Source organism: Astatotilapia calliptera, chromosome 23, assembly GCF_964374335.1.
Source record: "Astatotilapia calliptera chromosome 23, fAstCal68.1, whole genome shotgun sequence".
Lineage (NCBI taxonomy): Eukaryota > Metazoa > Chordata > Actinopteri > Cichliformes > Cichlidae > Astatotilapia > Astatotilapia calliptera.
In genome coordinates, this window is record NC_137443.1 from 35,064,563 (window position 1) to 35,078,250 (window position 13,688).

General features: G+C 43.6%; 1 long non-coding RNA gene across 1 annotated transcript; it reads right to left on the reverse strand.

The window, feature by feature from the left end:
* Positions 1-4,841: 4,841 nt before the first annotated feature.
* LOC145424225 (uncharacterized) lies at positions 4,842-6,665 on the reverse strand. The gene is made up of 2 exons (XR_013905245.1): positions 5,660-6,665; positions 4,842-5,585 (listed from the first exon to the last, which is right to left on the reverse strand). It is a non-coding gene; the product is annotated as an uncharacterized LOC145424225 (long non-coding RNA).
* Between the last annotated feature and the right edge of the window lie 7,023 nt (positions 6,666-13,688).

Sequence of the window (13,688 nt, forward strand, 5' to 3'; positions counted from 1 at the left end):
ATCACCATAAAACACCAACAAACAAAACTCAGGCGTCGGTCAGTAAGGCAAAAAGTCAAAAGGAAAGCGCAGCTCACTAGCTGGGAACCACAATACACAGCTCACTAGCTGGGAACCACAATACACAGCTCACTAGCTGGGAACCACAATACACAGCTCACTAGCTGGGAACCACAATACACAGCTCACTAGCTGGGAACCACAATACACAGCTCACTAGCTGGGAACCACAATACACAGCTCACTAGCTGGGAACCACAATACACAGCTCACTAGCTGGGAACACCACAAGACACTCAGCTCACTAGCTGGGCCCACACAAAATGGCACTCTGGCCCAGAGCTCACCCTGCTCTGGGCTTAAATACCCTTAATTGCTGATGGGAGTCAGCTGTACAGGAGGGAAAGGTGGCACCTCAGGCAGGAGGTAGTGGGACACGCCCACACAGGCACCCTCAGGAGAGAGAGAGGCCCTGCTAGGGCCGTAACAACTCCTAACATTGTTTCAGTCTTCTACTTGGTTGTCAGGCCTTATTTTGAAGCTTCTCTGTTGGGTCTTTGAGTGCCAGAGGTTACCATTTGAATGGGAAGATGAGGTTGTTACAAGGTTGGATCTAAAGGGGGCTTGTGGAGGCCCTGGCCACCACCAAAATTTGGTCAATTTTGTGTTAAAAACAATGTTCTCAATGCATCATTTTAAATATATTTATATATTTTAAATATTAAACAATACTAGCAAACCCCACACCACCCACAAGTCTTTGTTTTGGTTAATAAAAAAATAATTTATCGTGAAAATACAACTTCCTTTTTCTTTATTGTGATTACATAACACATTTACGGATTTTCATTATGTTTATATATTCATACAAGCAGGTCTTACATTAACTGTCATCACCTAATCCTGTTGAACAACATCAGCACAGACATACATAGCACTAAGCACGTGGTTTAATATTTTAATGAAGGAAGGTCTATACAGCATAGTGGTAAATTTACCAGATCAGTACTGTTACAAATTTACGACAAATTTGTTAGATGTGATATTTTGAATGACATAAATATGTCAAATGAAGTATATCTTAAAACAATATATTATATGTATTGTAACATTAATGATGAATTATAGATTTTACATTTATAGATTTTGTAGACTTTAAGAGCTTTTATAGTGGCATATTTCAATAACTTGATTAATAATCAGCAGCACTGATTAGATGAAAAACCCCACAGGGAGCCCCTCATTCATTACAGTTATGTCAGGCAGAGTTGGCTTCACTTGATGAAATAGAATTGACTTATTGACCAACCAGGTGGGACTATAACCCATACCACTACCACACTGCCATTATCCACAAGTGGAAGCCACTTACTATTTGGCTTCACACCTATTAATGTAGAGCACTATTAGCAATTAAAGTAGGACATGTGCACTTTCAGAGTTTCTAGTAAGTAATTATTTTACTAAACTAAAAGCAACCCAGAAGACATCCTGGAATATTCATTACGTCTGTAGTTTTGGAAGACTAAGTAGGAAAGCCCAAATTAGTTCTGGCCATTCAGCTGCTATCCAATTGTTCAGTCTGACGTCACTAGCCGTGTCTGGACCTAAACTCCGCTGCAGGTCCATATATCAAACGATCACTATGGCATTACTGAGAGTTGATAAACTGTCTAAAGTCTTTCATCTTTAATAAAATGATCAGCGTTCTGCTCTACCAGGTGTAACAATTGAGTTTAACATCCAGGCATCCATGAAAACGGAATTTATGACATTTAACGGAGTTAAAAGGTAGCAGGGAGTTAGCTTGCTAGCTTCTATCTAAATACAATATAGCATGTCCTGACTGCGGAGTTTTGGAAACAAATTAAAACGTACAGCTCTGTTATCACTTCCAGCATAAATGAAGACAGAAAACTAAACAGCAGTGACGTTTGTAGGGTTACTGAAGTTGGCCTAGCTGGTATATATTGATGTGCTACGTGACCGCTAGCGACACAGCTATGTTAGCATAATATAAACAAGCTAACTTTTTTTCAACTCGATAAAAGTTTACGTGAGTGTTCTCGGTGGTCAGGAACAAATGTAATCGCATGGCAGGATGCTGTAAAAGGACCAAACTTCAGCCAGGAGAACAACTGAGATAATCCATCCACAATAGGAGGTTAGTCATTCATATACTGCTGCATTAGCTGGGCTGTAGTTACATCCTAAGGTTTTAAAAACTGATCTTAAATCACACTCTCATTACACATACATATAGGATCTTGGGGGTGGGCACGATACACGGAATCCAAATTACCATCAGGGTGTACACCTCACCCCTGGCGTCGTTGCCCACCTCTCAATTTTAAATACATGTAGACATTGAGGGCTAGCAGGAGGGACCATGCGCTTACCTGCTGCTCTCTGGCAGGTAGCTCCATGCCCTCCTGGGTTTTAAATGCACCTTAGAACACACATGCATCAACACTACAATGAGCGGGTGGAGGGAGGTTTGGAGTCTTCTCTCACCCCCATTATCTGCGGCCTGCTGGAGCAGGGGGGCTAGGAGGAGGAGTTGGCCGTCCGACTGCGGTCTGGAGTGTGGGGCCTCCCTGCTGCTGCGGAGTCGGGGCGGTCTGCCTCTCCCCACCGCAGGGAAAGGGGTAACACCACCTGGGTCTGGGTGCAGTTCCCCCCTCCAGGGGCAAGGGTACCTAGACCCGGTTCGTAGAGTACGCTTGGGGAGTGTGATCGTGTGTACAGCGTCTCTTTATGTCTGTCTCCACGTTGGTTGAGTGTGGAGTAAGTGCATATGAGAGCATGAGGGTGGGAATGGATGTTTGTGTCTGTGTGTGCCTGTATGTCTGTGTCTATATGTCAGGTTGGGTGTCAGACGCCACCTCTCTGGGGACATCTCAGGCCCTCCAAGGTTTGGAGGCCTATCTCCCCCTACCACCACTTCCCCTGCCAGTGGCGGGGGAAGTGGTGACATCGGTGCGTTGGTGGTTCTTTGTGTCCGGGGATGGGCGTCCAGGTACACACCGGCTCACTCCTTGGCGGCCGCTTATCGGGGCCTGGAGCCTGGGGCTCGCTCGGGCCACTTCGGAGGTGGGGTGCCCCCGGCCTCTCGGCCTGGGGCTCGGTCACTCAGGCACGGCTGGCTGCCGGCGGAGCTCACGGGCGCGTCACTGCAACTCCCCCTGGCTTCTGCTCCGCAGCTGCTGGGACTCTCCTCAGCTCTTTCTGGGACAGTGGCGCGGTCTCTTGTGTTCTGGGGGCCTCTGGATGTCTGGAGTTTTGATCTCCTCCATACCTGCTTCATGCCCTGGAGGACGGGGCTGTGGCCCCCCCACACCCTCTAGCAGATCATTACATGAAGGAACCTTTTAAAAAAAACAAGCTCGTCCATGCTCACAGGTGTACACACGGGTACACACCCACAAACTACACCCTTTTTGGCTCCTACCTCAAAGCACATTGTGTTCTGTTGATCTTATGTGCTGCACAATAATGTTTAATATTTAGTATTTACTGTCATATTCCCATATATCATTGTGATGTTGTTTATTCTATTACTCTTGTTCTCTTCTGCTTGTTTTCTTTTTTCTTTCTCAACAGGTGATCCAGGTGATTGATATATGCATTTTTTTTTCTGGCCGTTCTGTTGGTTTTTGTCTTTTGCGTTTCTCCCCCGTCCCTCTTCTCAGCTGTTTCTTTTTCCCTCTTTCTTTCTCCCCTTCTTTCCCCCAGTCAAGTCTGTCCCGTATTCAGTAAGTGAAAGTACAATAAACAATAAAAGGTGAATCAAATGGACCATTACGGCAAGGCTGGGAAGGTCAATTTGGTAAAGTAAATCCGTTGGGCATCTTTCTTTGCCTTTAGACAACAATTCTGATGGCAAAAGAGCCAAACGGGACAGGCCAAAAAAACCAAAAAAAACCAAAAAAACAAAAACAAAACCCTGATCTTAAATAAATGATTACCGGTAATAAAAGCCGAGGGAGGTCAACAGTGATCACTGACTGTTTTAGGAGCTTTTTGAGATTAAATAGAAGAAAATACATAACATTAAACATGTTAACAACACAAAAGCCATATTAAACGCAGACTACTTTAGGCCCAAAAGTAGGATTCGTCACGTCATCACTGAACAATCGGATTGACTACATTTGGGAACCTCTTTAGATGGACATTTCCAAATATAGGCCTTAAGTTGTCAAAGTTTTCAGTTCTGTTAGGATAGGTACACAGGTAATTCTTGGTAATTCTGGACAGAGGCAGCCTGTGTTTTCTACCCGGCTTCTTTAGGGTCTGTAAACACATTAGGAATGTCACCAGAACTGATATTTACAACACCTTTTGATAGCAAAAATGTGCTGCTTCTGCAAAATCTCAACCCCCTCTGATTGATAGGAAAGGCAGTAAGAGTCGGGCACAGGAGTATCAGTATGAAAAAATCCAATATGCAAACAATGCTATCATTCTTTTCAGACAGAGGGAAGGAGTTCTTCTTATTTAGCGAGGCATCTAAAAGTCTGGGATGTACATGTGTTAAAATAATTTAAGGTCACTCAGCTTTACTTTGATATCTATGGTATGTTTGTTAACACAGTCACCTTGTACACTAAAGATCCTTAGTTTGAGACCAGGAGGAGACACAAACCCAGCCTCAGGAGACCGAAACTAGTGTCAGTTCCAAGCCCGTGTGGCGAGACGAGGATGGGGTATAAAGTAAATACTCTTTGCAGTTTTAAAAAGACAACGCCACCCTGGGAATTTCACCCAGAGAATACTGAAAGTAACACTAAATCACCAGAAAGGCACTTAGGTTCGCTATACTCAGTCCAGAGACGAGGTTCAATGATCAACAAATTCACAATTTATTAATAATTATTTAAAACACCATATAAAAGCACAATCATAAATATTCAAGTACAAATATGCTTAAAAAGGTATTCAGAGCTGAGGCTTACCAGTGGAGGGGCAGGGATGCCACACACAAACTAAAGAAAGAAAACACACCCAAAACACAAGTGCAACACACTATCACACACACTCACACTAATAAACTAAACAAGGCAGGTGTGTACACTCAAGGGATCCCACCACCAAGGCACCCTAGTCTCCTCCACGTCGGCACTCCGCATCTGAATAAAAAAAAACAAAGAAAATTTTAATATATTACAACAAACTAATGTGTAGCACCGGGGGATAACCCAACTGCAGGACCACACTGGTGATCCACAGCTAGAAAAAGGGCCTCCCACCAGTGGTGTAACAGAGAATCCAAACTACAAATCAAAAAGCAATAAAACAACATACAATCTGGATAAAACTCTAAAATCTGGAGCAAACGGAATCGCCGTACTGCTCCAACTTGCCGTCCACACGACGATAAGTTAACAGTCAATCAATATGCACGCCAGCTGACTCCGATAACCGGCATGCATATGGCCGTTGTCCACGCCGACGTCCACTGTAAAAGCTGACAGCAGCAGGGAAAGAATTCTCACAACGGGAACAGACGGTAAAAGCACAGCAAGGCAAAACAGCAGCACTTCAGTTCACGTAGCTTGGCGCAAAACTAAGGCCCATACTTCCTGCGAAACATAATAAATAATTACTATAAAAGAACAATAGAAGGCAGAGAGCGTAACAAAAGTTGATTACGTACCAAGTAAGCCGGGTCACAGAACGTAAGCAGAATAGCTCAGAGGAGGCTTCTATAGCTACGACCAGCCGTGACGGAGACTTTAGAGGAGTAACCCACAAACGATCTCTACCACACCGAGGAAGTCAGGTGACCAAAAAGGAGATCACAGGCAAGCGATGCAGAGACACTCAAATGGCCACTATTTATACCAGCGCCCCCTAATGGGCCAGGCTGAAAGTGGGTTGGACCGAGGGATAACATTCATCCTGCCACACCCGGATAAACAGAACATTTGGTACACGTGTACCACAACTGTACCAAATGTGGTGAACCCACCTGTTATAAAGGAGCAATGTTATGTTTAAATTTATGGAACAACCATTTTTTCTTACAAATTATTCACAGCAGTCAATTCAATTCATATTAAATTATAAAGTATCACATCACTACAGCAGTTGCCACAAGGCTCTTCATATAGTACAATAAAGACTCTACGATAATCCAGTAAACAATAATTAGTCACCTTCTACCACCACAGCACACATGGAAGATTCTGTTGTTTAACTCTGCTTCTAACATACAGTTATTGTTTGGTAATGAGCGGCATCAGGGGAGAGCGTTCAGTCGTAATAGTTAACTGATTATTCAGCATGCATTAGCATCTAATGCTAACTATGATTTTAGGTTTTCTTATTTTTTCATTTAACAAGACTTGATATTTATTTTATTATCGTTACTGGAATTGCAAAACAGGGCGAGAGGCAGGGTACACCCTGGACAGGTCACCAGTCTGTCACACATAGACAGACAACCATTCACGCTCTCATTCATACCTATGGACAACTTGGATTATCCAATCAACCTATCCCCACAAGTTGCATGTCTTTGGACGGTGGGAGGAAGCCGGAGTACCCGGAGGGAACCCACGCAAACACAGGGAGAACATGCAAACTCCACACAGAAAGACCCTGGCCTGATGGAGGAATTGAACTCAGGACCTTCGTGCTGTGCAGCAACAGTGCTAACCACTGTGCCACCGTGCTGCTATTTGTAAGATAAATAAATAAATTTGCACCTCTTTAGCTTTCTGACACTCTGGATTGCCCTCTGCTGCACCCCTGGCTGTATTGCACCCAGTTTGCATGCAGCTGGAATAACAGGAGGTGGAACACCTCTCCTTAGTTGGCTCTATCCACAGTTTCTCTGCTAGCATCATTCACAGCGTGAATATCATAAATCCCGCCTTGCTGTTATTTTGATTGGTTTATCCAAAAGCTGAACCATTTTGAAATGACAGTGCTGTATAGCGAAAAAAATAAAGAGTCTGTGCTGAGGGTGCTGTTTTGAGCTATGGACTTTGAGAGAGCTGTCAGAGCTGAGATTCATAAATGCTCAGCTAAGCTAAGCTAACCACCTGCTGGCTTTAGCTTTTTTTATTGAACAACAGACTGCTGTCCTCATCTCATCTAACTGCTGCCAAGAAAAAAAGCTAATTTGCGTGTTTCCCAAAATGTCAAACTGTTCTTTTAACTTGTACTCCGCCGCTGTAAACCTTTTACAGAGTTCCAGTTATAGACACGCAACTTAGGCAATCATTTGTGGATCTGTGGTCTGAAAGCTGCCATGTTTTAACTAGTTCTACAACATCTTTTAACACAGCAGACTTGAGTGTCTGTTATGAAACTTTCAAAAGCAACATAAAAACTGTCCTCTAGTCAGCCTCGGCTAATAAGCTGCCTTTGACTTTATTTCACAGGCCACTCTATCAGCTTGGTTTCTGTGATGTTTTGGGCAGCTTGTTTGCTGGTGCTCTGCTGAAGGATTACCTTCTCTTTTTTTTCTTTCCCTCCGCTGGGAGAGTAAACAGAGATGGGCAAAAGAGACAGAAAAGTAAGGAGGGGGCGGAGGAATTATCCCATACTTTTGTCTCTGCTGTGAGGCATTGAACAGCAATAATGACTTGATGTGGAGGCAGATAAATGCATTTGATAGATCCATATATCGGGAGAAAGACAGACAGACGGGGCAAGAAAGAGAATTAGAAAGCCTTCTTTTCTGGGCCCAGCTGAAGCCTGGGAAATAGCTCAGAGCCTTTCAGAAGGGACATGATTTATTTAAACTAGTTTACATGAGGGAGCAACATCACGCAGCTCACCACTCTTCTAATTCGGCCTTAAAAAAAGAAAAAAAAGGGGGAAGATGGGCAGTAGGGAAACCTTTTTTTCTCAATTGCTCAAAATAAAGATGTACAATCCCCACTTTTTAAGTCTGCAGCTCCAGCGTCACGTCGTTCTCCCCCAAAATGATTTCCTTTACACTTGTCAAGCATGATCGAATTAAGCCGGACTACCAGGAGAATACAATGAAAACAACAAGAATGCAGAGATTACAGAAGGAACTGCTAAAACATGACAGGCTAACAGATACGAGAGGAGTGAAGGAAACGTGAATGAAAAAACGGTTTGAAACTGCCTGAGGTTTTGGTGTGAGTGGCTGCTAAAGTAAAATCTCATCATCCAGTATAGATTTAGCTTCTTGCAAATTCCAAAACAAACATATATAGTAGCAGATGCCAGCCATAAATGTGGCAAATGTGCATCCATCTGTTAATAGATTACTTTTTCACATTCTGATTGCTCTCCAGCATCAATTTTTATACAGATTTAAGAAAAGATCCACCCTTAAAACACTATATGGAGGATTTTCTGTCATAGTGGTGGATATGCATATTAGGCTTCGAATAGTGTGGTTCGTGTATGTATAGGTAATGCTTATACTGCCTCTTTGATGCCTTGTGTACAAGTCTAGTACTATGAAGCCAGTTATCAGCTCACAAAGTTAATCCAAGGTTTCTGATGTAGGTATAGTTGAGTCATCAAAGGGGTGGAGCTGAAAACACCTCACCAATCACAAAGATCAGTGTAGCTGATTTAGAAAAATATGAAAGGATTACACACATCTGATGGATCTGATGGATTTTAAGTGAGTATTCTAATCAATTATTTTTAAAAGTAAAGTAAGTTAAATATAAAAACTGATTTAAAACTAGTCACCATGTAAATTGGATGTAAAGTCCATAAGTACAAGTAGGTGCTCTATTTTTAAGATCATATATTAATCTTATGAAAGAGTAAAACTGCTGTGAACGTTTTGCAGCCAACAGGAAAAAAAATTATAAGGTTGCCTCTAAAAATATCTTATTGATCATCAGGGAAATGTGAATATGCTAGATGCTGTTGGCAAACTCTGTTCTGAAGGATCTTTCTGGAAAGGTGATGCTAATTTTCAGAAATGTGATTGGTCGGTAGGCAACAGTTTTATAGCTTGCCTTCAAGACCTTGAAAAGGACAAAATCATTGACCGCCTTACATATCACCGCCTTTACCCAGGGGATGCCATACCCTGCATTTACAGACTTCCTAAGATCCACAAAGAAGGTGTCCCACTCAGACCCATTGTCAGTAGCATAAACTCAACAACTTACAACATCATCAATACCTTGCTACCATCCTAGCACCTCTTGTGGGGAACACCCCACATCACATCAAGAACTCCACCGGCTTCATCGACAAGGTCCAGAAACTTACCCTGGATCCAGATGAAACCATGGTGTCCTTTGATGTAGTCTCTCTCTTCACTTGCATACCCACCACGGAGGCCATGGAGACTGTCAGAAAACGACTACAAGAAGACAGCTCCTTGGAGGACAGGACCAACTTCACACCCGATCAGATCTGCACACTGTTAGACCTCTGCCTCACCACTACATATTTCAAATACAACGAAGGCTTTTACAGACAAAAACATGGCTGTCCCATGGGCTCCCCCGTGTCATCTATTGTAGCCAACCTTTACATGGAGGAAGTGGAAAGGAAGGCTCTTGGCTCTTTCAAAGGAAGAGTACCCAGCCACTGGTACAGATATGTAGACGACACCTGGGTCAAAATCAAGACACAAGAAGTGGAATCCTTCACTGCTCACATTAACGCTGTGGATAAAAACATCAAGTTCACCAGGGAAGACACAAAGGACGACTGTTTGCCTTTCCTGGACTGCGCTGTGCACATTGAAGAGAATGGCAACCTCAACACTGAAGTTTACCGGAAGCCCACACACACAGACCAGTACCTCCTCTTTGACTCCCATCACCCCCTGGAACACAAACTTGGAGTAATTAGGACCCTACACCACTGGGCAGAACATGTTCCCTCTAAGCCTGAAGGGAAAAAGAAGGACACACGCATGTAAAGGAAGCACTTAAAACATGCGGCTATCCTAATTGGGCGTTTATAAAGTCAGCAAAGAGGCACAGAAAAGGAGATGAGACATCAGCGAGGGAGGATAAGAAAGACAGGCGCAACAACATTGTCATCCCCTATGTAGCCGGTGTATCAGAGAAACTCAGGAGGGTTTTCTCCAAGCACGACATCCCAGTGCATTACAGACCCAGCAACACACTCAGACAGAATCTGGTTCACCCGAAAGACAAAACGCCAAAACACAGACTTAACAATGTGGTGTATGCTGTACAGTGCAGCGAGGAATGCCCAGACCTCTACATTGGAGAGACCAAACAGCCACTTCACAAGTGCATGGCACAACATAGAAGAGCCACCTCCACGGGAGAAGACTCAGCAGTCCATCTGCATCTTAAGGATAAAGGACACTCTTTCGAGGATGCCAATGTTCACATTTTGGACAGAGAGGACAGATGGTTTGAAAGAGGAGTGAAAGAAGCCATCTATGTGCACTGTGAGCGAACGTCTTTGAACAGAGGCGGTGGTTTACGACACCAACTCTCTGCCATCTATAATCCAGTTTGGAGATCCCTTCCCAGACGCCTTAACACCCACTCACACCTTGGGCCATCTGACCTCAGGAAATCACATGATAGGGTGGGGCCAGGTTTCACAATGAGCTCACCCGAAAACCTGGCTGATTGTGATCCACACCCGTTTTCACACCTTGGCTCATGTGATTAGGTAGAGGATCATCAGGGGGTCCTTTGTCCCTCTTTGGGGGGAAACTCCTACTGGGTTTAAATCTGGGACTTTCCACCAATTGACCCTTAGAACTGAAGAAGCTTCTCGGATGAGAGGTGAAACGTCTTCAAGCAACTTAAAGAAGTCCAGACGCTTTTCTTTCCAAGCACCTTAGACCATACCTCTGGATCTCTAATCCGGAACCTAACATGCTGTGGGGTGGGTTAGTCTGACAGCATAAGTTACTATAGCGATGTACACTTGGTCAACCCAACGTTATCTGAACAAGTTGAAATCCTGCTTTGTAGTGCATGCCTCTGGGCGCTGCAGCAAGCCCAAGAATAGTTAATTAGGGATTATTATTAGCTGTGAGTCAGGTTAAAAGTCCAAGAATAAATCTATGGAGATGGAAAGAAGAATATTAGGTTTCCTTTAAACTACCACAAGATGAGAGATTATGGCCATAAAATAGTTTTATATATATTTTAAGGGGTTTAAGAGAACATGAAAAGAACATAGGATTAGGATTACTGGTTAAATTAGTATACTCTCTGTATTGATTGCATTTTGGGAACATTTGAGCCAAAAGATTCCAAAATAGAAACAAAAACTTAATTTTTTTAAATTTTGCAATATAACAACAGTCATGCCCATTGTTATTATACATCATAGCCAATTTACAATGGTACCTCTCTCAGAGGTAAGAAAGAAAGAAAGAACTGGAGCGGCAGACGGGTAACTCAGATTAATCCAGATTTGTGGTTGTAGATATCCCCGTCACACAATTTTTAAAAAATTTACATAACTGTAAGTTTACATGTCATTCACAGTATTATCCAACCCAATAACTGTGTAATGTTTCTGTTGCTCTGTAGTTTTCAAAGTTTAAAGTCTGAACAAAATATCTCCTGTATTATAAAGCTCCAAGAGCTTTTCCCCAGCCACAGCCAGTGCCCCAGTGAGCTGGAAGCCATACACATTTTCTCTAGGTTTTTCATCTTTGTAGGATCTTATGTAACCTTGAAACACTGATAATATAATATAAACTTAGGTAGTGCATTGCCTCATGGGAATCGCATTATCCTTGATTTGTGAATAATTATGGCAGTCTTAGCCTTTGCTGTATCTCAATGGGAGCATGGTTTTTAATTGCTGGAATAGCCCTTTAATGATTTTAAGGGCACTGTTTGGTGCTTGTGAGCTCCTGTTGTTTTCTAGTTCATTTTGTTCCTGCGTGGTGTTAAGTTATTTCTCACACAGGTAGAAACATCTGCAGTAAAAGTGTCAGCTTTCGGCGTCAGTCCTCGGAGCAGGCAGGGGTTCCAATTTCTCAAACGTCAGTTTCAATTCACCAGATTGCACAGCACAGAGCTGCACAGCCACAATACATGTACCTGTTTCCTGTCGGGGCTTGACTCGTGCTTTTTTCCCCCACTAATCCAGCTGCTGTTGTAATCCGTCTCTCCATCCAAATGTAAAATGCGTGATTTGTGAAACTGCAGATGGATGCAGAGGCGATTCCACTCAAAGGGAAGATAACCGAACAGGCAGACAATGCTTGCAAAGGAATAATGACACACTGGTGATATGGTGTGCTGTGCTGTTGACACCACTGTCTTTCACTCCGACAAGCCCACAACCAGCAGACAGACACATGTGTAAACACACACAACAGGCTTTCCCACTAATTATCCTCTTTTTTGTATCAGTGCGACTAAGCCTGATTGCACCTCTGCATGATAAATGCTCCTGTCTAAACTGCTCTTCTCTTAACTCGAGTCTTAACTGGGTACTTCTGTCAGCTGGTTTAATTAGTGGACTGGGTGTTTGCTTGTGGATACAACTACAAAGAGAGTCCTCACTAAGACGGGAGGTGATTTGGGATGACCACGGTGAGGACATCGACAGCCTTACTACATGCATTACTGACTATATAAACTTCTGTGTGGATAACACTGTACCTACCAGGACTGTACGGTGTTTCTCCAACAACAAACCTTGGATTACCCCAGAAATTAAAACCGTCCTCAAGCAGAAGAGGAGGGCCTTCAAATCCAGAGACAAAGAGGAGTTGAAAAGGGTGCAGAGAGAGCTGAGGGGACTGATAAGGAATGGGAAGAAGAGCTACAGGCAGAAGATGGAGAACCAGCTTCAACAAAACAACGTTGGTGAAGTCTGGAAAGGCCTCAGAACCATCTCGGGCCACAAACAGCAGAACTCTCTGCCTGGGAGGGATGTGAGATGGGCAAATGAACTGAATCATTTCTTCAACAGATTTGACTCAGCCATGAGGCAGTCTGCAACATCGGCTGCAGACTCACCCACCCCCACTGCTGCTGTTCCACCTCAGACACTTCACACCTCCTCTATTCACCCTGCTCACTCCCCCCCACCCCCAACAACAGCATCCAATACACACTCAACACAAGGCTCCAGCCTGTCTCTCTCAACCACCCAGGTTAGGAGGGAACTGAGGAGGATTAATGGCAAGAAGGCAGCGGGTCCAGATGGCATCAGCTCGAGGGTCGTCAGGTCCTGTGCGGACCAACTGTGTGGGGTGATGGAGCACCTCTTCAACCTGAGCCTGAGGTTGGGAAGAGTCCCACAGCTCTGGAAAACCTCCTGTGTTGTACCAGTGCCAAAGACTTCACGCCCCAAGGACCTCAACAGCTACAGGCCGGTGGCTCTGACATCCCACCTGATGAAGACCCTGGAGCGGTTGGTCCTGGCTCAGCTTCGGCGCCTAATAAGCTCATCACTGGACCCACTTCAGTTTGCCTACCAGCCTGGCATTGGAGCGGATGATGCCGTCATTCACCTCCTACATCCAGTGGCGGCTCCTGAAAAAAATCTCAGGGGGGGCAATTTTTATGATATCGACTAAAATGACCCATTTAATGAGTACATCAAACAACACAATTTTAATTTAAATTTAAAATGAACAACCATATTCTGGCCATTTGTATAGATTTGTAAAAATGAACAACCATATTCTGGCCATTTGTATAGATTTGTAAAAATGAACATGAACAGATTTTTTTTTTTTTTTTGAATGAATGAAAAATAAC